At 38.3% G+C, this 25,405-nt stretch overlaps 1 protein-coding gene across 1 annotated transcript in view; it reads left to right on the top strand.

Moving 5' to 3' along the window:
- The first annotated feature begins 7 nt into the window (after window positions 1–7).
- MED27 (mediator complex subunit 27) overlaps window positions 8–25,405 on the top strand; it is a 97,712-nt gene continuing 72,314 nt past the window's right edge. Inside the window, exons 1-2 of the mRNA XM_009892231.1 lie at window positions 8–52; window positions 2,925–3,069. The gene's annotated coding sequence lies outside the window, so the exon portion shown is untranslated. The remainder of the gene's footprint in view (window positions 53–2,924; window positions 3,070–25,405) is intronic.

The raw sequence follows: 25,405 nt of genomic DNA, 5'->3' as shown, positions 1-25,405 counted from the left end.
CCTCCGGGCCCGCCTCCGAGGAGAGCCTGCACCCTGTCAGCCGCGACCTGGGGTGAGCAGCCGGCCCTGAGGGGGCTTCCCCCCGCGTCGGGGTGCAGCCGGGCCCCCGGCCCAACGGTGGGGAGAGGGCTCTCGGGGTCCCCGGGCCTGACCCCTCGGAGGCGCCCAGCGGTGCCGTTTCCACTCCTGGAGAAAGTTTTAGGCAAATAAACGAGAAAACGCTGTGGTTTATTCTTCCCACCATCGTGGATGTTTCCCCTCTATGGTGTTTCATTCCAGAGTCTCCAGAGGGATGACTGCTCTTCATAATGTTTATCTGGGTTTTGTTCTTTAAAAAAAAGCAGCTGTTGATGAGTTTCCCTTGGCAAGGTGAATGCTTTTGGTTGTGGGAGATTTTTCTCTGTTTTCAGAAGGTTTTTTTTGTTTTTAAAAAAAAAATCAAGCGTCAGGCTCTGGCTAAAGTAGCATCCAAGTGGTTCAAGAATGACCATTTTATAACCAAAACTTGTAAGGCGGGGAAGTTAGTACAGGTGAGCATAGTTGTTTAGTACCAGTGGGTGTGCTTCTCGTAAATAGAGACAAAGTTGAGGCTGACGGTCCCTGTGGATCCTGCCAGAGGGCTGCTGCGTTCGGCTGTGTCCCGCTGGAGCCGTCAGCACTGTCCAGGAGGTGTCCGAGGGCAGGGCGAGTGCGTAACCGCCCTTTCCCAGCACATCTTCTGGCCGCTGGAGATTTAGAGTTCGGGGCCTTGTGTACAAGAATTTGTTTCTTGCTGCCGAATAGGCCTCGCTGATTTTTAGTTCTGCTCATGGTAATGTAATTTGTTACCTACTTTTATCCTTCTGTTGGGAAAGATGGTAGGTAATCATTCTTATGAATGGTGTTGTACACAGCTTTATAGACTTCTGTTGTACCCCTTTGGTTTTTATTGTTTTCAAGTTGAGGAGGCTTCATGTTTCCCCACATGGAAGCTGTGCCATTCCTTTGGTTATCCTTCTTGTATTTCTTGGTAGCTTTTCAAAGAATTATCTAGTATAAACCCAAAATTTTGTTCGCAAACAATAATAGATAGCAATTGGCTCTGACCTATCTTGTCTCATTTGTAGTACTTAACACTCCTCTACTTTGCCATTTATCATAGGATCATAGAATGGTTTAGGTTGGAAGGGACCTTGAGGATCATCGAGTTCCAACCCCCCTGCCATAGGCAGGGACATCTCCCACTAGACCAAGTTGCCCAAGGCCACATCCAGCCTGGCCTTGAACACCTCCAGGGATGGGGCCTCAACAACTTCTCTGGGCAATCTCTTCCGGTATTTCATCCAGTATTTCAGTGCTGTGAAGTTCTTGTGTGATTCTTTGCAGTCAGTCCCTGTCCTTACTACCATACCTGAGAGTGGCTTCATCATTAAATTTCACCAGTTCCTTTTTCACCATCTCTTCCACAGCATTAGTGGATTAGCTTGTCGGTGCTTTGGTGACCCGTTCTTTTCTGATTCCTTGCAAGATAACTTTTTTTTTATTGTTTTGGTGTATATTTCATTTGTCTTTTTTGAAACATAACTGCCCCAAAATATCGTCATGTATATAGCATATAAGTGTTACATATTCCGTTACATGTTTGGGAAGGACAGCATGGGCGTACTCCAAGGAGTATTGAAGTTAATGTTATTAGTGGATTTTGGCTCACATCGTGAAGGTGTTGACTGGGATCCCTAATTAACAAATCTGTAGATATTATGTGTATTCACATTTATTTTATTCTATTCTTTTGTCAAGAAATATTAAGCACATTCATGAGTGTTCACAGAACCAGAGGCTTAGAAAGAATGTAGGCCACGGAAATTTGAAGGAAACATTAATAAAGGAGAATGTTGTGCTGGTAAAGTGTGGAAGTCTCTTAACTGTCAGTTGCCTGATTGTTAGTGTTTATTTTTGTAACCTTCATTAAATGCAAATTGAGATATTTGGGGTTTTTCTTTACAGAGGTTTTCAGAAGTCAGCCTTTGAAGGGTCTAAATCCTGCTTATAATGTAGTGAAAGTTCTGCAGTTCAGAGTAGGATGTAACATGCAGAAGTCAAAAGGAAAGGCACCTGATTAGTCATGTCGCTTGAAAAACTGCATTTTGTATCTGTGCAAAGTAGCCAGTCTTTCTTCTACAGTTGATTAATGCAAGTTTAAAAAATTGCTTAACTTTTGTTATTGTTAAATGTAGTGCTTGACAAATGAGATATGAAGCAGTAATAGATCATTTCACAGGGAGATTTTTTCATGGGAAAATGTACTTATTATGCTTTAGTTGAGTATTTTGTGCATGTCTACAGATGTACAAATAGCTCATGGAGATCAGAAGATGCTTCCTTGCCCTGAGAACTTGGAATGTGTGTAATTGCTTAGAGTTATCACAAGCTTTGGAGGATCATCTCCAGGCTTAGGACTGCTGCCAGTTCTTCTATATGGACAGAAGTGATGAGGACAATGCTAATTTCTAGATCTTTAATGAAATTATGAGGCATCTGCCTGCTTGATGGTTAAAAAATACTTCTACTATTGCTGGTAATGCCAAAGTCAGAATTTTTGTAGTTTCTGAGGATATGCATTGCTCAGAAGATGCCCTGGGTTCTGGAAGTGCTTGTGAACACGTCTGCCATAATTTGGCTCTTTCTAGGTTGTGTTACAAAGACTCTTGACTTGTACTTTCTCTCCTAAGAAGCCCTGACCTAATGACTAACAGACCGCCTTAAATTGTTTATGTAACGAGAGTGATTATGTTTTTTGTTGAATTGGGGAGGTATTTAAAACTCAATTAGCTATTAAAATAGAGTTCATGCATGATGGCTGTCCCTGCAGGAGGATTGTGTATCTTGGATATCTGTATCTGCAAATATGATTTCAAAAAAAATGCCATTCTTTTTTCTTTCAGTGAACTGGAACGTCTGAGCAACCTAGTTGGTAAACCGTCTGAGAACCACCCGCTGCACAATAGTGGACTGCTGAGCCTAGATCCTGTTCAGGACAAAACACCTCTTTACAGCCAACTTCTTCAAGCCTACAAATGGTCAAATAAGGTAACAGAATACATCAATGTAATTTAGTTGTGTATTCCTACAGAATGTTTGATACTGAGGATTTGTGATTTGTAGGCTTCTGAGTGTTTGAGACTGTCAAAATTGCTGAGTTTTTTTATGAAGTCGAGGAACATAATATGTACTTAAATGTACTTTCAAGGGTAAAAAATGGTGTTTCCATCGAGAGGAGACTTTTCTGCGATACTGAGGTGTGCCCTTGTTTTTCAAAGGGGGTATTAATTCCCAAGCAGAACACTACTTTCCATGTTAGCTTTTTAGGATCTTATGTAGATATAAAAAAAAAGTATATTGTGTCACTGCATTTGGCAGTAAACACTGTAGCAGAGGGCAGTGGGATATTAGAGCAGAGAATCAAGAACTTACGTCACCTCCAAACCTATTTCTAGGAAAGAAACACATAGGGAAATTGTCATCATCACAAATCTTGATGCCTGTCCATACCATGTTTTCTGCTTCTTTTGCACCTGGTCTCAGAAATAATAAGAGAGTCCAGAGCTGTAGCTTGTAACAACCTTGTACAAGATAGTAGGAGTAAGCAGGAATAATAAATCTGAAAATGTTTGGGCATTAAAAGAAACAATTCCGCTATAAATTATTTATTATAATACATGAACAAGGAAGATTTTCAGACTCCACAAATGCATCATAGGCCAGTTCTTGTTATACATTGAGCCAACAACTCTAATATTATTGAGATTTAAAATAGAATATTACAATAACGTTTGTATGAATACCACAATAATGTTTGTACAGTCACTTTTCAGAATACAAATATGTGTTAACATCTTCTAAAATCAGTAAAATTCAGCATTGATAGAAATTTGATATGATTGGAGAATGGGGGACAGGAGGGATTTTTAAGTAGAGATTTATTGAGAAAATATTTCATGTTTGCTTGGCTTTCTTGCTATTAACAGATTATTGGCACTGAAGAAAGAATAATTAATTTGTTACTTTCAGAAAAAAGTAAAACCATCTAACATTTATACATGAAAACTTCTAAACTTGTAATGCAGTTAAGTCTTCAGTGATTAACTTCCTTTAGGTCGTTATCAGAGTAAACTCAGTTGATAATAGCTTTGACAGAGTTGTTCTAATGGAGTTTTTTATTAACTTGGAGTGTTATGGAGCTTTGAAGAGCAGTTTTTTGTAATACTGGATTCTGATTTCAGAAGGCAGAAAATTCTAGTATCCTGTGGACTCATATACTCAGAAGTTCCAGGAGCAAACCAGTATTTTTTTCTTTTATTTCTGTTGTATTTGACTTCTGTTTTACAGCTAAAATAAAAGATACTGTTTCAGTTGTATTTAAATAGCTACTTTCTGCCTAATGGTTCTTCTGAAATTTACTAGCATCCTTTCTAGGGTTTGCAGTAACCAGCAGGGGTGGATAGGTTACCCGTTTCTAACAGCAGATGTGTTGCCTGTGTGAGTGTATTAGCTGCTGGATTTACCATTAGCAACAAAGACCTTATTGATGCTCATTTATGTTGCTACTTAATTCTTCATTGCTAAGTACGCTTCTTGAATAAGTGTTATTTCATTACATCTTTTGGCTGCCTTCTGTTCTTATTATGTGTGTCTGGTGTTTTCTGTTGCTTGAAGGGAGGATTTAGATGTGGTGATCGTGTCAATACACTTTAGGTCTGTCTGCATTTAATTTTTAATTTGTGACCCCTTTGTGGCTTGCTTGCTGTATTTTTGATGAGCTGAGATAAGGGCATTTTCCTCTCTCTTTGATTGTTCATGCATTACTGATGGCAGGAATAGCCACATGGCTGCCAGGGGAGGATAGATGGAGTAGAGTTTCAGGGCTGTGGTGCAATTCCAAAATGACATTCATGAAACATAGGGAAAATGAGTACGCCGACTTTGTGTTGCATGTTTCAATGCATTCTGTTTATTTTTAAAATGTGGGGAGGCTGGTAGTAGTAGCTTGTAGGACAATAATAAGGAAGGTTGGTAATAATAACTGGGTAACTGGGCTATCTCATGAGAAGCAAACTATTGTTCAGTATATCAAAGCATTATACGTAGTACTATATATTAAAAGAAAAGCTTTGCTGCATTGTTTTTCATCTAAAATTGAAAAAACGATCAGAGGCCTGAAATAGTAATTTGTAAAAAACCCCAAACACCAAAAACCCAAAGAAAAAAATCCCAGCATTTTAAAAGTTATCCTATATAATAGTCTGTTTAAAAGCTGAGATTTTCAGTTGGTCCACTTACATTAGTATTTCTGCTTTGGAAATGATAGTCTTGGCCGCTTTTTGGAGAATATAGTGACAGTAACCTTCCAAAGTCCATAAACCACATGAAGCTCTTTAAAGCATAGTACTGCCAAATTGTTTTTGGGTTTTTTTTAACTGTAAAAACTTCAGCAGTTTTGTAAATCTGGAGGTGGATCATAGCTACGTATATGACTCTTTTTCTGGCAAAATTGGTTGCACAAGTAATAGCTCGTTTAGTTTTGTTTTCTTAAATTTCAGCTGAGGCTGTATTAATCATCGCTCCTTGTGGTTCTCAAGATACTGAATGTTAGAACAGTTATCTTTGTGTTTGCAGCTTTGTTTTGTTGCTGGGTCAACCAAATGCCCAATTTTGATCTTGTCTTGGATGCATGGACAAGCTTTTTGGGTTAAGTAGCAGTGCTGACTGCAAGTGTAGTAAAGATCATAAACAAACAATTTTTTATTTATGTCTAAGATGTGAATGTTAACATAGGAAATTAGACTTATCTGACACTTTTTGACTTGTTTTATTTCCTGCAATTACACTTGCAGCTGTGGCTGGTTATGTATTGTGAGAAGACCCACTTCTAGGTGCAGAGTTACTGACCTAACTCTTTGGCTTAGTTCTGCAGAGATGACTTGCAGTTAATTGTAATTTCAGAGATATTTGCCTTGAACCTTATTTTACTGCTCCTGTGAGTCACGACACTAGTTCCTCTGAGTATCTTAAGTTTGTCAGCTTCAGGGGTACAGAAAAGTACAGTGGGAAAAATTAAAACTTTCTCTACCGAAGTGTGTTATCTTGGCAGTGCTTGTTATTTATTAACACCTGCTATCCTGATATTTACTTGCTGTAGTTTACCTAATAGTTTTGCAGATGGTAAAGTTGTCCTTATAATGGAAGCAGCTGTTTGGGAACACAACAGCTTGTCAAATGCATTAATTACAAAGGAACTTTACTTTTCCAGGTGTTTAACAGAGCGCACAAGCTATAGCTGAAAAACATGGAAAGTTTAAGTTGATTTTATTGCAAGGAAGAGCTAAATGTTTTTTCTCCTTTACCTTAGCTTCTTTTATGTATCAGTAGAAATCATACAAGTAAATTACTTTGCTGACTGTGGGGTACATGGAGGCATGTAGTAGCCATGGAAAAGTAGTTAGGTCTACTTGATAAATTTTTTTTCCCCTCCTGTTCAATTTTATTTAAGAAAAGAGATTTTCCTCATTATGGTTGAAGTGCTGTTTCCCAGAAGTATCTATATGTGCCCTCTAATGTAATATTGAAGATACAATATTAGATAAGACGAAAAAGAGCTATCATTCTGTGTGGGTAATGCAGATAAAGTATTATTGGTGAGTTAGGAAGTTTGTTGAAATCAGTAGTGGTTGTTTTTGTTTGTTGTTTTGGTTTTTTTTTAACATGGACTGTCTGTCTAGTAATTGTAGTTGATCTCTGGTTTGAGTAATTATGTACATCTCAGCCGTTGAATTTCTTGTAATATGATTGTTGTGTCTGAGCAGCCAAAATCTAAGATGACAGTAGGAGTCGGAAGGGTTTCTGGTTTGCATGTGCGTGGCCTGATACAGCTTGGAACAGTCAGGGCTGGATCTGCAGGGTGCTGCTTGCTGCCTTGCTTCTCCTTACCAGGTGCTTGCTGCTTGCATTGTATTGGAATTCACAGGAAACTACCACAGGGGAGAATGCATTTGCTCTAAGTTTAGATGAAGGGAATTGTTAAAAGTCGCTCACTAAATTAGACTGAAATACTGATTAAGTTTTGAGATTTTTTTTTTTTTTTTTAAAAAAAGGTGTGACCTCACGTTTGTGACAGACCATTGCAACAACTCGCTTCTGTTGCTCTTCAGGACACTTCTATAACAAGTGCCCTGAGGCTGGCCTTCCTCGTTCCTGGGTACTTCTTGTTTTTTTGCAGTGGTTGAGACCATGATCTCATGAATAAGAGCATAATTTACTAAGCAACTGTGTGTTTCTTCATATTTGTTCTCAATACCGGGTGACAGAGGGTTTTGTGGGGGAAGAACACTTGGTGATGATGGTATTAAACCAGTATTATAATCCACATATAAAATGTTCATTAAAACTTGTGATGGTGTGGTTGTCTGATCCAGCTGCAGTAATGCTGGTGGTCAGAGGAGATGCAGGTTTTTGGAATCCAGGAGTTTGAACTCATTCTTTGAGTGCTATAAACTTCTGATTTCCATCTGCTGCTTTAGTGAGGTTATTTATTGCCTGTAGTGTGTATTTGTTCATCCTCTTTGCCCTTGGCAAAGCATTTGTATACCCTTGCCCTGTGCATGCCCAAGGCAGTGTCTGTTAAGGTGTTTCCATTGACTCCAGTGGAACAGAAAATACGCAGCGTATTATGTGTCCACTGAGCAAGGCAAATGCTTTTATAGGGCAAGTTTGCCCTCTCTTAATGGGGTGCTATCAAGTAGTTTATGCCCAACATTTGAGCTTTAATCACTGGTAGAGATTTTTTGCTTACTTGCTTTTGATTGTTTCTTTGAAGGGTATATGCAAAATGGATCAATTACCAAACCAACATTATAGAATTACTCTTTCTACTGGATGTAAGAAACATTGAGTTTTTTGGATAGTGGCAAACAAAGTCTTCCCTGAGTTGCTGATTGATAGCAGTGTTAGCAGAGTTTACTTGCCCAAGTGAAAATACTGTCTTCTGTAAGTCATCTTTCCTTTTTTTTTTTCCTTTGCAGTAAAGAGTTTGTTTTCAGACTGTCCAATAATATTATTAACAGCAGTAGAAGTGAGAGGAATTTAGAACAATTGCAGTTTTGAAGAGGTGATGTTATTTAAACTTTTTTCCTTGATTTTTAACTTCAATGAAGTGCAGTATTGTATGCTCTACTGCTTTCAGAGTTGCATTTGTCCATTTGCTTTACTCCAATTCCAACACTTCTGTAGTTTGAACCTATGTGCATAAGTGTATGTGAGCGGTGGTGGTATTGTTTTATCATTGTGAGATGGTACGTAAAAAAACATGGTAACTGTGGGTTTGGGAAGGCTGTACCACTTCAAGCAGGAGGCAAAAATCAACTTTTCCAACTTTGTGACTCTCTGAGAAAGTACAATTTGGATCCAATTACTTAATTTATGCATCTGTGAAAAGAACATTGTGGCAACTTGCATGAACTTTACAGTATCATTTCAAAACTGGAGAGGAGTTTTCATAAATTTATTTAAAAGTAATATGCTGGAAAATATAAAATGAAAAAAAAATACTGCTGATCTGCATGTTGAAATACAGTAAAAACCATGTGGATTTAAATTTGTTTCCTCATGTAAAAATAAGAGGAAGCTATAAATTTTAAATCGAACTGTTGAGATTACCGTTAATGAGTTAAAATTATTTTCTGTCACATGACAGAAGAGAAAAGGAATAGATAGGTTTTGTTTATTAAATTATTTTGATGTGTTCCCTGATAAATTATTTGTTTAAATTGTGTTTGTTGTAGGTCTCAAGAAAAGAAATCAATAGAGCCTGTAGAGAAAGTCCAGACTTGTTACGACTGCCCTTGGTAGCTTAGTATTGATTAGACACAAATATTGAGTTTAATGACAATAAATGACATTAAATGTTAACCATAATAGTAGAGGAACACTGTTGAAGTAATTTTTTTTTTTTGTTCATCTTCATTGTGAAATGAAGTGTTCATTCCAAGGAACATTAATTTTAAATTTTGGATGCGCTCAAACATTTTGAATTTAATGTAGTTTTACAGTAGCATGGACAATGTAACTGAATTATGATGTTGGCAGTTCTTTGGAAGTTCAGGCAGATGGCCAAGATTTTGTCCTTTCAGGACTTTTTTTTTTTCCTACAAAAATGCAGTGCTATAATATTGTGACATATTGTTGCATGCAGATCCAGCTTATTCTGCTGAGATTTTATCCTCCCAGATTGGGAAACATTTTCATTTCAGGTGTACTGTAATATCAGTGACAGACATGTGGCATTGAGGAAAATTGATGGTCACTGTATCATCTGCTTGGCCAGTGCTTCTGGAGGTTGCTTTTGAAGATCATCTGTGCCTGCTGGGGTAAGAGTGGGCAGGTTAGTGGTGCAGCCTGAGATACTGGTATTCTCAGTGAGCAGGAGCTCTAAAGAAGTTACTCAAAGCAAAGATTTGAAGTGACCAAAATCCTTTGGTTTGCTCATAGAAGGGAACAAATAAAAAAATAAAATGAGATTTTAATTGAAGCAAAGTGACAAGCCCCTACAAGGATAACTCTGTTGCACTCTGAAGAGCGTAATTTAATCTGCTTTGTAAGAGCAGAGACAGTGCTTCATAGAGGGAGCCGGAGTGGAAAGGCTCTTAGGGATTACCGGCTGTGTACTCCTTTCCTGTGCAGATAAGCCATGGGAGTTTATATTCCTGTTACTGGAGAAATGAATGATACACGAACTGGTGTTTTCTTGTACACGGGGCACAAAATAGGAGCTGGGCCACTTGGATTCTATTCTTGCTTTTCTTATTAATTTTTGTTGTAACCTTGAACAGAATGCATGATTTTTTTCTGTGCCTCATTTTTCTTAAGGATAAAATAGGATAATAATACTTAACCTACTTCTTGGGAGAGTTTCTAGTCTAAATGTGTCTCAAGTGCATTGGGTTCTTTGGACAGAAACGCTTTGTAGATGCCAAGTATTATACAGCCAGTGACTAATGTTGTTTGCCTGGCAGTCTGGAAAAATGCCCTTTATGGGCTTTTAATTTTGTGCAATTTTAGGCAAATGTTTTGGTGAAATGCCCTTGCTGTTCAGAATTACATAAATGTTCTTTTTTTTTTTTCTTTTTTTTTTTTTTTCTCTTTAATATGTCTAGGAAACAGGTGGTAACCTCTTTGCTTCCAACTGCCGTAGTTATTAATTATTGCTCAGTTGTCTGCCTGGAGAATATTGACTTTTATTATTGCAGGGTTGCTTTTAGTGACCAGGAGTGGCAGGGTGGCAAATTCAAGTAGTGTGCAAATTGTCTTTGATGTTACAGTGGTGGGATGGAAAGCACTGGAAAGACTATGATGAGGAAAAAAGTACCTGTACCAAAATGTAAGGGGGGAGGGGGTGGACAGGAATTACAATAGTGTAAGTATACTGTACGGGAGAAGGAAAAAGGTGGGACACAAAATTTTTCTGAAGCAATGCAATGATAGTTTAAAAAAAAAAAAAGAATATAGTGAGAGGTAAAAATAATGAAAACAGGGAAGCTTATAATAATAGCAACAGTAAAAGTAAAGGCAGACTCACCAGCTACTGTATGTTGGAGGGGTTTTATTCCTCTAGAGACCCTGCCTAAAGCAGCATTGGGGATGCATAACATCAGTTGTGTCTATCTTCTTTTTGGAGGATGCATCTTCCCTCCTCAGCCCAGAGTCCCTGGAATCTTCAGCTCTTGGACTCTGGTGTTTCTTTGCCTTTGATTCCTGTGCTGGTTTTGAACAAAAGTCCAATCCAGGGCTATTTTAACTATTTTATTGTTACCATGTATAACTATAAAAGTATTTTTGACACCTAATAATTGGAACAAAAAGAAATGAAAATTACAAATTTATTCTCTTTCTTTGCACTACTAGAAAGATGCTATGGCAGGTAAGAATTCGCTACATATGCCACCTTGTGCCACTATGCAGGTTAGCTGAATTTCTTTGACATTTTAGTAGACTGAAGTTAGTTTGTTACTTCAGGAATAGTGATGATGAGTAACTTGTTGCTTAAAAAGATGAGAAATAATTAGCTTTTGATTCTGCTTGTTATTTATGTAGTTTGAATGTTTTATATCTGTGATCTTCCCAGAGTTATCATAGCAATAATTCACACTAGGATGCTATTGTGAAATATGGTTATACATGCCTAAACAGAATTTGCTTTTCTTACTAGATTTTGTTAGAATACTTTGTTTCAAATCTGAAGCAGCCTGAGAGCATGATATGGTGTTTTTCTATTGTTGTGCCTGGTGTTTGTTGTTATTCAACAGTATTTTTCAAGGCTCTGATCAAAATAATGCTGTAAGCAGTACCAGTCTCACTTTTCCTAATTATGGGAAGTGATATATCAATACACACTATTATAAATCACAGCCCCCTTGTCAGCTGGTGGGAATTATTTAATGCTTTGCAACACCTTTATTTGCTAATGAGTGGGGTTTTTTTTTCCCTGTTTCTTTGATAAGTATTAATGTTCTGGCTGTTAGCCTATTTCAGGATGAAAATGATTGATGTTGCTCTAGTTTAACCAAAACACTTCTGCCCGCTCCTGTTTCTTCCTCCCCTAACTCCTTTTTTTTTCCTCTGCAAGAACTCTTCATACAGTTCATGCTGGATGGCTGAATTACGTAATTTGTAAGTCAGTGATCACTTTCCCTTTCTAAGCTGTATAATGTGCTCATCAAACCAGATTGGTTAAAACTGCCTTGCTTTGTATTCGTAACAGACTTTGAATCAAACTAAGTCACGCACAGGCACTGAAATGCAGTATGTAGATGAATAAGTCATGGTATAAACATTAGATTGGAAGAACAGGCTTTACTTTTAGAAGTTGAAAAATATCACAAAGTGTAACTGGAAATCCATGTTGTCTCGGGATTAATTGAAGAATATGTAGGACTGCAGAACGAGGAGAGCATTGCAAGAAACCCTTGGACCCAGCATTCGTTTGAATTTCATGTTTGCCTGCTATCTCAGCTTTTGGTGGCTCAGACAGACTTGCTGTTGGTGATGAAAGCCTGACTTATCATCTAGCAGATGGTAGCCACCATGAAAGCACAGAGGATGTTTTCAAAGACTCAAAGTTGTGTCTTGCTTTCTTTTAGGCAAATTAAAGATGTTTGTAAAGCATTTGGGGACCTTCATATGAAAGGTATTCAAGGAATATGAACACTAATATAAAATAACTGATACAGGTGATAAGCATCCCATTGATACTCTTTATGGAAGATTTTTTTTTTATAGCTTCTAGAGAAATTCAAATAAAATGCAAAATTTAATGGTGTCACCCTGTTGCTCTCTACTATTGTTGTTGTCAGGTCTTTTTGTGTGACTGTTATTTGGTTTTTTTTAATGCAGAAGTGCGCTCATCTCTAATCTTTTTTGGAGTTCTCTTTTGGAGTTACTGAAGTTGGCCCCCTCAGATAGTTCACAGAGTGATTTAATTGTTTGAATTGCATAAAAGCAATACTCAATTATTCCCCATTGTGTCTTAAATCAGATACTGTTGATAACTTGGCTACAAAACATGGAAATTGCCTAAAAGCTAATAAAATTGAAAATAGTCTGTGTAAGGAGCTGTATGTAATCAAAGGTGCGGTTCAGACTGCTGGTTTGGCTGCTGCTTCATCGAAATATTCATTTGGCGAAAATGTGGCAGTAGTTTTATATTCAGCAGTAGTTAATACTGAGCTTCTGATGTGAAAGGCATGTAACCCAGGAGGTCTATGGTGATTTTTGAAATCTCTTGCCTCTTGTGATCAATGCATGGTGATTTTTTTATTTTCCTGGGAGGAAAGAATAATCCTGCCCTGCAGAAGTGATGGTGTTTTGTGGCTCTGATGCTGTGACAATTGAAGAATATGAATAAGAAATTACAGACCATGACATTACTGTTCATGGGTGTGTCTGGTTTTTAGTTTTAACATAGATAGAGGTGTACTGAAAAAGATGTGCAGTTGATCTCAGATGACCTTTCAGAGTGAATTTGACTTTTCCAAAATATTCCTGTTAATAAAATAAAATTTTGCTTCATAATTTGAAGTTGTTTGTTCTCCCCAGAGTTGTAAGATTTCACTAATAACATTCAGCAAGCCATTAAGAAAGTCCATGCTTTGCAGTAGATGCGGTCATTTTACATTCTTCTGAAAATATTTGGTTTTGCAGGTGAACTTCGTTTCAGATCTGGCCTGAAATCTGACCTGGCTATTAGGGCTACTTGAATTTAGTGTTCTACTTTCTGCAGGAACTCTGATGAACGACTCTTCTTCTATAGAAAACCAAGACTTTACTTCTGTTGTAAAATGCTGCCTCTTGAGAAACGGGCTTGGGATTTTTCTTCCCCGCCCCACCCCCTGTAATTATATTCTTCTGTCTTGGGTCAGCTGGGAGTAGAGATGGGAAAAACAATAGTGGAATGTGTTCCTGCCCATGGCAGGGGAGTTGGAACAAGATGATCTTTAAGGGCCCTTCCAACCTAAACCATTCTATGTTTCTATGAATACTCTAACCATGGTACTAAGAATTGTAGGCTATGTAACTTTATGGCTGACTGTCAGGCTTGTTCGGTAGTTGCAGAAACTTACCTTGGCTCTTCTGGAGGTTTGAGTAGTGCCACAGTTGGGCAGGTTTGGAGGTTGATAGGAGAACAAGGTAGAGACAAGAATGTGAACATTGCACTCAGAGCTACTTCACTCCATTTGTTGTTGGTGCATCATCTCGTTATGAGCTAGCATTTAAGGCTTTCACGCTTGTAAAATCCTGAAGTTCTGAAGATAAAGATGACTTACCAGTAAATGGTATCGCTTTCTGTGCTGATACAAGATTAGACCAAGCATGTATAGCAGTTCATTTTATTTAATTTTAAATTCCTGAATGTAAGGCTTCCATTTGCACCATAAACAAAACACATGAATTAAAATCTTTTAGCCAATGACATTTGTTCAGTTACAGTATACCTACATCCTCTGAATTAATAAAATGAAAGCTGAATAAATAATAAATAAAATGAAATTTAATGAAAGCTGATTGGTTCTACCAGCTGCTAGTGTTTCACATTTTTGATCTTTTCACAGAAAGACAAAAGTTTATGTATCTTGAGCAGCGGTTATCTTGTTGTGCTCTTTTGTAAGGTTCTCGGCTTAGTGTGAAGCATTCAATCATGCTCTGGTGCTCCACTGAGTTTGCTGAGAACTTAAGTACTCAAGTTTGATGCCTAAAGCTAGACTGTGTGAGTAATCTGAAAGCTGAAATGGCGCGTGACTGCAGTTGCATGCTTGCCTGGTGTCTTACTGTGTTAAAAATGCATTTCTTGGAGTGTGCATATTTTTATATGCTCATGAATTGGCCTGTTCCCAGATACTGCTTCTTCAAAAGCATGTATACTGACAAGCTGACAGTAATAACTAATATACTTATTGGGTAGAATTAGTATATGTCATTGTCATTATTATGAAAAGTAACGAGCATGTTGAAATGCTAAGGATATTTTCAAGATTACTTTAGATTTGGTTGGAAAGCAGAGTATAATGGCTACATCTTACAGCCTGTAATAAAATCACAGGGGTCTTTGATGTTCAGAGTTGTGCTTTGGAACAAATAGTTCTATTCAAAACTAGCCCCAACCTTGATTAATTTGGTTGTTGTATTTGGATTCTCTAAGCTGCTGTAACTGGCAGTGAGCAACATAGTATAAGAGGTGCTAGGTATACTGCATGGGCCATTGGACACAAAGGAATTATATCTAGATGTGACATTTTACAGTATATTCTAAAATAGATGTATTTACTTCTCATTATATGAAACTGCAATTCCTGTGGAAATCGATACTGAAAATGCCCACTAAAAGCTTCCTAGGATCTGCAAGCGTGCACAAAAAGGAGCTGTATGCATGCACTGTTACACACAAGTGTTGGGTTAAAGTGAATTATTTTAACCTTTTCATGTCAACGGCAGTTGAGTATATTTTCTTTATTGCAACATCCTGTTACTGCTACAGAAGATGCAGGGAATGTGGACAAGAGCACCAGGAGTCCTCAGGTGTCTCTAAACTGTTTTAAGCTGCCCATGGTTTGAAAATATTCAGGAATCTGTGATATGAGCTGTTTGACATTTTTCCTATTCCAAATGCTCAAAGGAATAAATCTACATAAAGAGTGTTAAAAATGAGAGAGTCTTTGTGACAACGTCTGGAATCTCAGAATGTTACTTTGTTTCTCTCTTTTGGCTGACCACCACGATAAAACAGCTGAATCAAATACGTTCTTTTATATATAAAATATATTTTTTGGGTCTTGACAGCTTGTTTCTAGTTTTAGTCTAATTCAGTTTGAAACAGCTGTTCCTAATCTCTGCAAAACAGTTTTATAATGGAAATCATGACATTCTCAACTGCTGCAGTGTTACTGGGCTCTATCTCATTTCAGAAGTTGGCTTTTCTTTATGTTAAAAGAATTCTTCATTCAGAGAAAATGTCAGTTTTGTATCAAATAAGCTGCAGTTAGAGAATAATAGCTGCCTCCTTCCCCCAAGGTTATCTCTCAATGAGGCTGTATATATGTTTCTCTTCCTGCATGACTTTTAAGAAAAAACATCACTGTGTGTTTTACCATTAGTTAGATTTTTATTCTAATGTTCCCTGCCCTACCCATATGCTTTCAGTTGGGTTCTATTTAGAGTTTTCTCTGCAGTTGTCTCTGCACTCAGACTTAACAAGTTCTCTGGCTTGCCTTATGGTTCAGTTTTACTCTGGAGTGAAATCTTGTATTTTCAGAAATTTCAATGTAGCATTTTCAGTTTGCTCAGTGCCGTTATTTTTTTTTTTTTTTTTTTTTTTGGCTTGGCTGCACTACTTGGTGCCTCTTCCAAAGCTGTTTGTAGAAATTTCATAGATCACAGAGCCGATCAAGTCTGTAAGCTCTCTTGTACCTTGTGAAGCAAAGGCTAACCTTTCATTTCCAATTTTCTGAGGTTTTTTTGGAGTAAAGTTAATGACTTTCTGCATAAAAGAACTTGCTATCTAGTTGACTGTGAGAGCACAAGTGTGTGATGATACAGTGTGTGGACATTTCAAAACGGTTCTGATGGGAAGGGTGAAGGTTTCAGGAGTGGCAGTGTTGCCAAGTTTATAATGGGACTGGAGGGACTCTGGAGTTGTACATCCTTTTCTTTTCTCTGTCCTTAACTTGCTGGATGAGGTTTCACAAGTTGCTTTGTGATGCATGTCTTTGTTCTCCCATCTATAAAATGAGGATTGTGCTACAGACTAAGTACTCTGAGAAATCTGAGACGCTGCATAGGAGTAGGATCGCTAGGGGTTGCTGATCTTGCTTCTCAGCCCACTATGGACAAATACCATCCAGAAGCCTCTTTGGGGTTATTTTTTTAAAGCACAATTTATCAGCTGAAATAGAACTAACATATAACACGACACAAAAGCTTTACTACTTAAAGAGCTGTTAAAGATGTTTTCAGTTCTAAATTCAACGTTTTGCCTGGCGAATACTTTGGAGTGTTTATCGTTTTTCTTGCAATTTTTTTTTCCCACAGCCTAAAGAACCTGACTTGGGGCTGCGTTAGGATTAAGTGAGATTACTAGCATCTTCTTTCCATCCCTCTTGTGTACCTTGTATGAATACATCCTAATAACTATTGATATTGCATTCATCCTGCAAGAAGCTAAGACCTTTAGTGTCTGCTGATGCTGCAGTTTTGATGTGTTTTTCTTGCAAGTAAAATCAATTGAGACAAATCTTGGTAACTTTTACAGCAAAATAAAATGACTATGCCAGGCAGCCACTGGAAGTTTTTTAAGTATGGGTGTGCTCTTAGATCACATATACAGGGTTGTTCCAGCAGAATTGATTGGTTGATCTACTAGATTTAAAGGTCAACTGTAATCACATTTCAGGAAGATTGAAGAAGATATAAAATTGCTACTATGCTTTTCTGGGTCGTATACCCACTTCTAGTGCTCTTTGCTTTTCCCCTGTACATCTTAATTTACTTAGCTAGACCATCAATACATAAAGGGCACAAGTCAATGTGCTTGCTTTCTCCTGTCGATGAGGGAGCTAGTTAGTTGTATTTCCTCCAAGCCAATACATTCCCTCTGGAAGACCCGAAGCAGAGAGGAGTCGTCTGCTATACTCTACAGAAATGGAAGAAACAAATCTCTTTTTCAGGGGAAGGCTGTGAGGAAAGCTGCAGTCCAGCTGTGGTGTTGGATGATCCATGCAGTTGCTAGACTTGAAGCATTCAAGGGATGATCTTGTCTGTTCAAAGTGCAGCACAGAAGGAAGGGAGACAGTGTAATGGGTGGAGACCTTTGATTGTGGGGAATCAAAAGAACATCTCATTACTAGTGTTTTATGTGTCAGCTTGGTGTTATACAGATGTCCATAGAGACCAAGCAGCTTTGGAATATTATGTTTTGTAAATATGGTGTTTCAAAGTCATATTTCCATGTAATAGGCAACTGTATCTGCATACAGAGGTGAATACATTTCTTTTGCAACAACCCAAATGAGACAACTGCTTTGCCGTAGCAGGTTGCATGAACTAAAAGCAGCGGGAACATAAACCATTCACCTACTCAGATACAATTCATTTTTCCTGCAACAAAGCAAATGGAGTCCTGAAGTGAAAAAGGGGTTGATGGGGAAAAAGAAAATTTAATTGAAGTTGATAAACCAAAATATGTTATCCTTCAAGATTTTTCCCTCGTGAATGATATTACTGCTATATTAATTTGATGGGACTTTGTTCATTGTTAAGTTTTGCTCTGTTCCTGTAGTGATAAACTTGCTGTCCTTCTGTGTGGATCTTCCATAGAGCAACAGAGGAGAAAAAGTGTTTAAAATGGAATAGGCCTTAATGGCATTGGTACTGTTCCTGCACAGAGTACTGCATTGCAAGTGCTTTTAACTAATCTTCAAACAAATTTCAAAGTAACTTTACGATTTTGTGTGGCTAATAAGTGCATATTGGGTGATGGTCATGCTATAGTAAGGGTTTTGTTGTGTTAACAGTACATGGAGAGATGATTCTTTTTAAGAGTCAATTTCCCCCCAAAAATCTGTTGCAGGGAATGTTGACTGTTTTACAAAGGTTATTTGTAGTGGAACTCCCAGAGTCTAAATTAACTCGGAGAGTACTGTCCTACGTGCATTTTCATATGTGCTAACTTGCAAAATGTAGCAATTCCCAGATGTATAGAAATCAAGGAGCTGTGGCTTTTCTCTAAGCATCCATGACCTGTTTTTAAAATAGACACTGACATACAGCAGTGGCTGAAGACTCTGCTTGAGTGGACTGAGGAGACATTTATCGTGCATTTATTGAAGGTGGCCTTTTTCAGAAATTCTTGCTCTGATGGCCTTCTAACTTCAGTATGCATTTTGCTTTGTCAGCCACAATGTGAAGTCTGGAAACTAATGTCTCATGTACACTATGCTTATGGTAAATATGGAAAGAAAATGTTTTTCTAAATAAATAATGGACCACGCAAAGTTTTCAGAGGCTTGCATGATCAAATCAGAGTAGCAGCAAATTCTTTGTGATTTTTCCCAGTGGTTGACGAAAAGTCAAACAGTGCCTTGACTGACTGATTACTGATTGGGTTTTTGTTTTCTTGCAAATTGCTTAAATCTATATTTTTTTTTTTTTTTTTATAAACCCTTGATGCTGTTTGTCTTCATTAAAAGGATACTTATGGAAACAATGAGTTTTCTAAAGTGCAGAAGTAGTGTGTATAGGGTACTGGAAATGTGATTGTTCCTCTCACGTATGCAGTTGCATGTTGTCCTGATCAGTAGGTTCGAGAGGCATTATTTCCGGGACTTCAAAGAGGTTAAAACAAGAATACATGATAGGTTCATCAAGTTCCCAGGCTACAGGGAATTGTCAGCTTAGAAAAGCGTGCTTCTGTGTGGAAGGAAGTTTGCTAGGTGAAAAAAACCTGACTGTCAGTAGGATTATTATAGTGTCGTGCAAACTATGCTTTTTTTCTCCTCTTGTTTTCCCCTCAAATCACAGGGCTCTAGCATCCCTCCTTTCTTCAGTTTGGTAATTGTAGCAGCAGATCGCTGTTGTGAGTGAAAACAGTATAATAGAGAATCCATCAGTTGCCAACATATACCCATTAGAAAAGGAGAAGAAAAATGCCTTTATTATCAAGAGTATTTAAGCAAAGTAGGTATTTAATCAATCTTAATCGTTTGCTTTCTTGAGAAGAGCAATACCGGTAGCAGCAGTCAAGGCAGGCAAAATGCTGTGAATGTTCATGCTGGTAATTAGTTTGCAGGTTCTGTTCTAATTCTTGTTGTACAATGTATTCCTCAAACTTCAGTCCTTAGAATGAACTTGCTTTAATTTCTTACTTGATTATTACTTTAAAGAACAATAATATTTGGTTGCTCATTGAGAGGGATAATAACCTTGTGCTTTCATGCTTCTTTTACAAACTAAGCACAGGTGCAGTCAGTTGTGTTTTAATGTGGACTTTCGTAACAGTGCTGAGCTTACGCTTTCACCAGTGTTCAGACAGTGCAGTGTTCCTGCACTTTGGAAATGCTTCAGACCCAGTTTTTTGGTGTGGGTTTTTTTTTTTTTAACTCCACTTGCAATCTTTAACATCATGTATATGTTGGTGTATTTACTCACAACAAATTGCACTTTTCTCATCTTCAACAGTATTTGTGTTGGAATTTACATTCCAGAAGTTGTTGCAGCCTCATAGGGAAATATTTGGATTTCAGGAAACACTGATAGATAGCCTTATTGAATAAACAATACCTGGGGATTGCTTTACTCAAATTCCTTAACTGTGGATAGTTTAGATGAGGGAAAATATTTCAGAGAGGCATGGGAGGGCTGATGCTTCAGCAACACTTCCCTGACTCTCAACCAGTAAAACTGTGTGCTGCGGCCTTTGATTTCCACTGCCTTATACCAGCATCAGCAGTTGTGTCAGTTAGTTTTGATTTAAGAAAAATAATAGACTTACTCTACAGTAAAACACTTGTTTTAATGGATTATTTTTTTAAAATTAAAATAGCCTCATTGCTAAAACAAAGAATATGTCAGCATAGTCTGTAGCTGAATAGCATCACCTGTCATGGTGTGTAGAGCAAGATGATACTTCCTCTGTTAACTCCAGCTACTGACCTTGACCTTCAAACAACCTGGTTTATCGTAGGAAAGTTGCAGAGGAAGAATAATCTTATGCTTGGCTTTAAACCTAGGTTTTCATCTGTGTTCTGATTCCCTAGAGAATATGTATATTTTAAGAGGTTCCTGTGGTCAAAGAGTTTATAATGATTTGGCCTTTCTGAGAAGTTGCAGGTTAGATTTTTAGATTAAAAGTCATTGCATGTGTGGTATATTGCTTAGTCATGATGGCCTTGAAATGTAATACTTAAAGAAAACAAATTAGTTTGAGCTTCTTACACGTTTGTCAAGAAGTCTTCCGCCTGTTCTTCATGTGTTCATGTGTGCTGCAAGTCCATTGTCTCTTGAGTACATCCTCAGGGTCTGAAACAGGACTTCCATTTGAAACCAGCCAGCTGCTTGTCTGTTCCAGCATGTAGTCAGAAACTTCCCTTGGCAAATTTTGGGTTTGTTCCACAAATTAAATAAGTGCCAGAATGAAAAACAAAAAAGTAAAACCCGCGCAGCTTGGTAGTGCTGCCCAATTGCAGTCGCTGTCATCTCCATGGTTTTGAGCCTTCATTATGCAGCTTGCACTCAGCACACTTTTATTTAAAGCAGAGCTAAAAGTAGAACTAAATAGCTGACGTGCAGAGCCGTTCAGTGTGATGCAGAATTACTGGGAGGGGGACGGGACAGGAAGAGGAACACTGCTAGTGCCGGGTGGACTAGGCTCATTTATTTGCACTGACCTATGCAGGACAGTCCTTAAAAACCTAAAACCTTAAAAACCCATGCTTTATCAAGGACTGTAAGCTTACTGAACTAGGAAGTTCTAGTTTGTTTTACTGTCATTAAGTTTTGCCTTGTTTTATACCCTGAAAGGATGCAATTCCGTTTGCTGTGGCTGTTGCAACAACCAGACAATCTATTGCCGCTATGCTATTGCGGCATCCCTTTGCCGATTGCTTTTCATGGAGCCATCTCCATATTGCAGAGCCATCTGTTTTCCTTACTGTCCAAGCATTAGGCTCAGTGATATGGATTACTAACTGCTCCGTGGCTTTCAATTGTTCCTGTTTGTTTAGTGTGCCAGCAGCAAGTCTTCAGCTCTTTCGGCACTATTTTTAAGTTTTGCTTGCTCTTTTATTTTTTTTTAATGCCTCAGGCAAAAACTATAGTTGAGTGAATTGTCAGTCATTCATGTTACTGAGTTATTGGCTTGATAAAATAATCTTTGGGAGGTAGGTAGGTAGTGTCCTCATTTACAAAAGATTTTGTAGCTGGAGAAGTGATAGAAACAAGTTAAAAAATCATGGTTCACGAAAAGCGGTATTTTGCTCTCCCACCGCCCCAGTTTCCTTAAATGCACACCAATTTGTCATATTGCTGGCGGCATGATCTCATACAGAAAGATCCTTCTTGGCTGTGCAAGTATGTGCACTGCTGAAGAGTTGAGGATACTTTTGGAAAACTTAATGCTGAATTTATCAGCTTGTGTCTGTTTCGAAACCTAATTGTGATGTAACAATTGAGTAGTTTTTTTAATGTAATTTCCTGTCTATCTCTAAGACCAAAAAGATGCAGGGTTTTTATTCTTTTCCTTATATGTATAATATGTTTTTAGATTTTAAATTCACTATTCGGGCCAAACTAGTCACTTCCAATAGTACTCTGATGTTCTGCACCCACTGTAGCTGCAGCGATGGACTTGCTTAGCTCCACAAAGGGTTTGCTTCTGGGTGGCTCAAGACTGTTGGAGGAGAAGGGATTGCTTTGGTTCTTGAGGGGAGAAAGGTAAGAATCAGTGAGAATACAGGGTACAGCATTTTATGGCTCTTCAAGACTGGCAAATATATTGGATGCATTGTGATTTTATGGGAGGCAGTTGATAAGATGAGGTGGATACCAGTACGTAATACGGTAGTACGGAAATTTTGGTACAGTGGGTACTGTGTAGGGAGGTTGGTGCCGTTCCCCTAAATCAGCTGGACTTAGAAGTTTTCCAGCCCAGGTTAGAGGAGTGGTTTTGATAATATACCGTAAAATTAATTAAACAGCAAGAAAAACACTTCTTTCTTCTCTGTATTTCAGATGCAATGTCAGACAGCTCAAATCTAGCTGGAGCCTCGTAGCTGCTGCTGCTGTATCAGTCAGGCTGTGAGGTACAGCAGTGGGGAGCGTTGCACGAGGCAGCCTCTGCCGTGGCGTGCTGTGCCGTGGGGCTGCTCTGAGTGCCCTTCTGAGGAGCTGTGAGCTGGGTGATAGAGGTGCGGGCAAGGAGAACCTCCTCAGAGCCTCCCCAGCTTCTTTCAAGAGACTAAGAAGAATTTTCTATTCCAGTCCAATGTTATAACCTCTCTTGTAGCACTGTGGTCATTAGTGCTTTTAATTTACCTTCCAGTAAATATGCCAGATGAACCTCTGTGTCCAGCCACATTAACTTTCTATTTATTTTTCTTGTGATGGCCACCTGAAGCAATAGATTGATGTCTGCAATTTTAACTTCATTAATAATGAAGCCCACAAAGCAGTGAGAGGAATGTCTGTTTACTTGGTGCCTTAAACTGGGGTATCGATGAACTGCTGGTTTGTGATCAGTAAGATTTTCTTAGAGATTATCAAGATGTAGCAATAAGGTATGTCCAGATTTAGATGAGGAGCTGGAATGTCTGTGGGTTAGATGTTAGACATTTAAGTGGTAACTGGCTTATTGAAGAGTGTCTGCAAGACAGCCAATGCATGGAAAGTCAAATGTATGTCAGTCTCCTTTGAAATTCAAAAAATGAATCATTTAGGTTTTCCTGGGGTTTTAACTGTGTTCCACGGCAACTTAAAAATGGCTCAGTCTCAAAGTCTTTTAAAACTCTTCTGATAACGTCAGAGCAAATTCCTAGCTAAATAAAGAATCGGTAGTGTTTATCGTTTCCAAAAAGTATTTTTTCAAATTCTGTTGTGGCGGTTAGTGATAGGAATACTGTAGGGCTTGTGTGGGTGGGGACATTTTACGCTGAATACAGTGACAGCTGCACGTCTAGTCTTCAGAAACCTGGGTTTGGCCCCGAGTATGATTCTCTTTCCCCTTTATTCCTATTTTGAGTCCAGTGAAGAGAAGCATATGTTTTCTTGCATCAGCTCTGTTGGTGTTACCTTGTGAAGCATGACAAGGTCATGTGTTTGTACGGCAAAAGAGGAAATCTCAAATTGTGTTTGAGCTGTCTTAGACCTGCTTTTTTTTCATGATGTATTAAAGATTTCCGTGATATACATGGTTAAATTTCCACTCGTGTAGGTATGCGAGTGTTGATGCTACATTGCTGCTCCTGAAATTGGTACTGTTATATTATTAATATTGCAGATTGTGCCAAGAGGGTGTCTTGCATTTAATATAGAACATAAGAAGGTTTGCCTACCCCATATGAAAATCTCAAATTGGAACTGAAGATGCTATAAAAATTTAAAAGGGACAAGGTCAGCCTGAAAATCGCATATTTTAAAAAGCAGAAAATGATGTATTTTTAACAACAAATTTCCTTACCTGTTAGTACCTGCACTAATAACATTTTCAGTTATTAACATTTGAAAATGGTTTTAAGCATTATTTTAATTGTAGAACTACTTAGTTACCATTTGTCTAGGAGCCTGTTAATTTGGGGTTTTCTAGTTGAGAGACATGAGAACTGATCAAAAGCATTTGGGTTCCTATGTTCCTTCTGTATGATCAAACAAGTTCAATTTATTTCACTCATAAAAGAAAAGATAACGGATGACTCGCTTTGTACCAACGTCTTTGTTGAGGGGGGGGGAAAGTGGATAAGAGGGTTCTTCATTATAGCAAGCAAAGACAAAAAAAAATCAGTAATTGAAAAAAGAAGTTTAACAAATTCAGACTACAGCTGAGGTGCATGGTTTAAACATGCGTGATAATTAAGCACTGGAAGAATGGGAGAGGAATAGTATGGGACTTGCCTTCCTTGGAAGACTTGAAAGGTGAGCACGTGCATATTCTGTTTTTTCCAGCTACATTTGCTAAAATTTAAACACAGAAGTAACTTGAATTAGGTAAGAGGCAAAACTAAACATTCACAAAGGTTCTTTTAGATTGACTTAATATTTTCTAGGAAGCTTGTGGAAAAGGATCAACTCCAACTGTCCAGGCTCTGAACCATAATATGATGCTTTCCCCCCCGCCGCCTCTTCTGTGCTCACTAACTATATGCCTTCTAATTTGAGGACTCAAAATGAGAAGGGTCTGTATCCATGAGAACATGCTGTCCTCCAGAACACAGAATTTAATTTGAAAGTTCAGAATCTCAGTTTTTAACTTATTTTCAGAGAATAGCTGGCAAGATGCACTTCACTTACAATTAGTCGCTGATCAAGACAGAAAGTAATGGTGAACTGCTACTGATTACTCACAGAATCACAGAATCACAGAATGGTCAGGGTTGGAAGGGACCTCTGGAGATCATCTAGTCCAACCCCCGTGCCAGAGCAGGGTCACCTACAGCACGTTGCACAGGATGGCGTCCAGGCGGGTTTTGAATGTCTCCAGAGTGGGAGACTCCACCACCTCTCTGGGCAGCCTGTTCCAGTGCTCCACTACCCTCAAAGTAAAGAAGTTCCTTCTCATGTTAAGATGGAACTTCCTATGTTCAAGTTTATGCCCATTACCCCTCGTCCTATCACTGGGCGCCACTGAAAAAAGACTGCTCCCATCCCCCTGGCATCCTCCCGTTAAGTATTTGTATGTATTAATAAGATCCCCCCTCAATCTTCTTTTCTCTAGACTAAAAAGACCCAAGTCCCTCAGCCTTTCCTCATAAGAAAGGTGCTCCAGTCCCCTAATCATCTTCGTTGCCCTTTGCTGGACCCTCTCCAGCAGTTCCCTGTCCTAATGTCAACTCTTTTATGTCAACTGGTAGAAGTGGGGTAGAGAGTCCAACCTTGCCATGACCTGGCTGCTTCAAAGACTTGCTGAGCACCTGGCTGCAGTTATCTATAGAAACTCTACTATAGTAAGTAGTAAAAACATTTAGTGTTCTTAAAAATCTGAGATTCCTCAGATCCACACCCAGCATGAGTGAAATAAGAATTGTGAAGGTAAATTTAACAGTATTTGTAAAGAAGCAAGATAATCAGGAAAACACCATTGAAGACATTTGAGAAGATAAGTGTGGTCATTGTGTGAAAT

Source organism: Charadrius vociferus, unplaced genomic scaffold (assembly GCF_000708025.1).
Source record: "Charadrius vociferus isolate BGI_N301 unplaced genomic scaffold, ASM70802v2 scaffold549, whole genome shotgun sequence".
NCBI classification, from domain to species: domain Eukaryota; kingdom Metazoa; phylum Chordata; class Aves; order Charadriiformes; family Charadriidae; genus Charadrius; species Charadrius vociferus.
The sequence above is the reverse complement of the archived record's forward strand: the minus strand, read 5'-3'. Positions and strand labels throughout refer to the sequence as shown.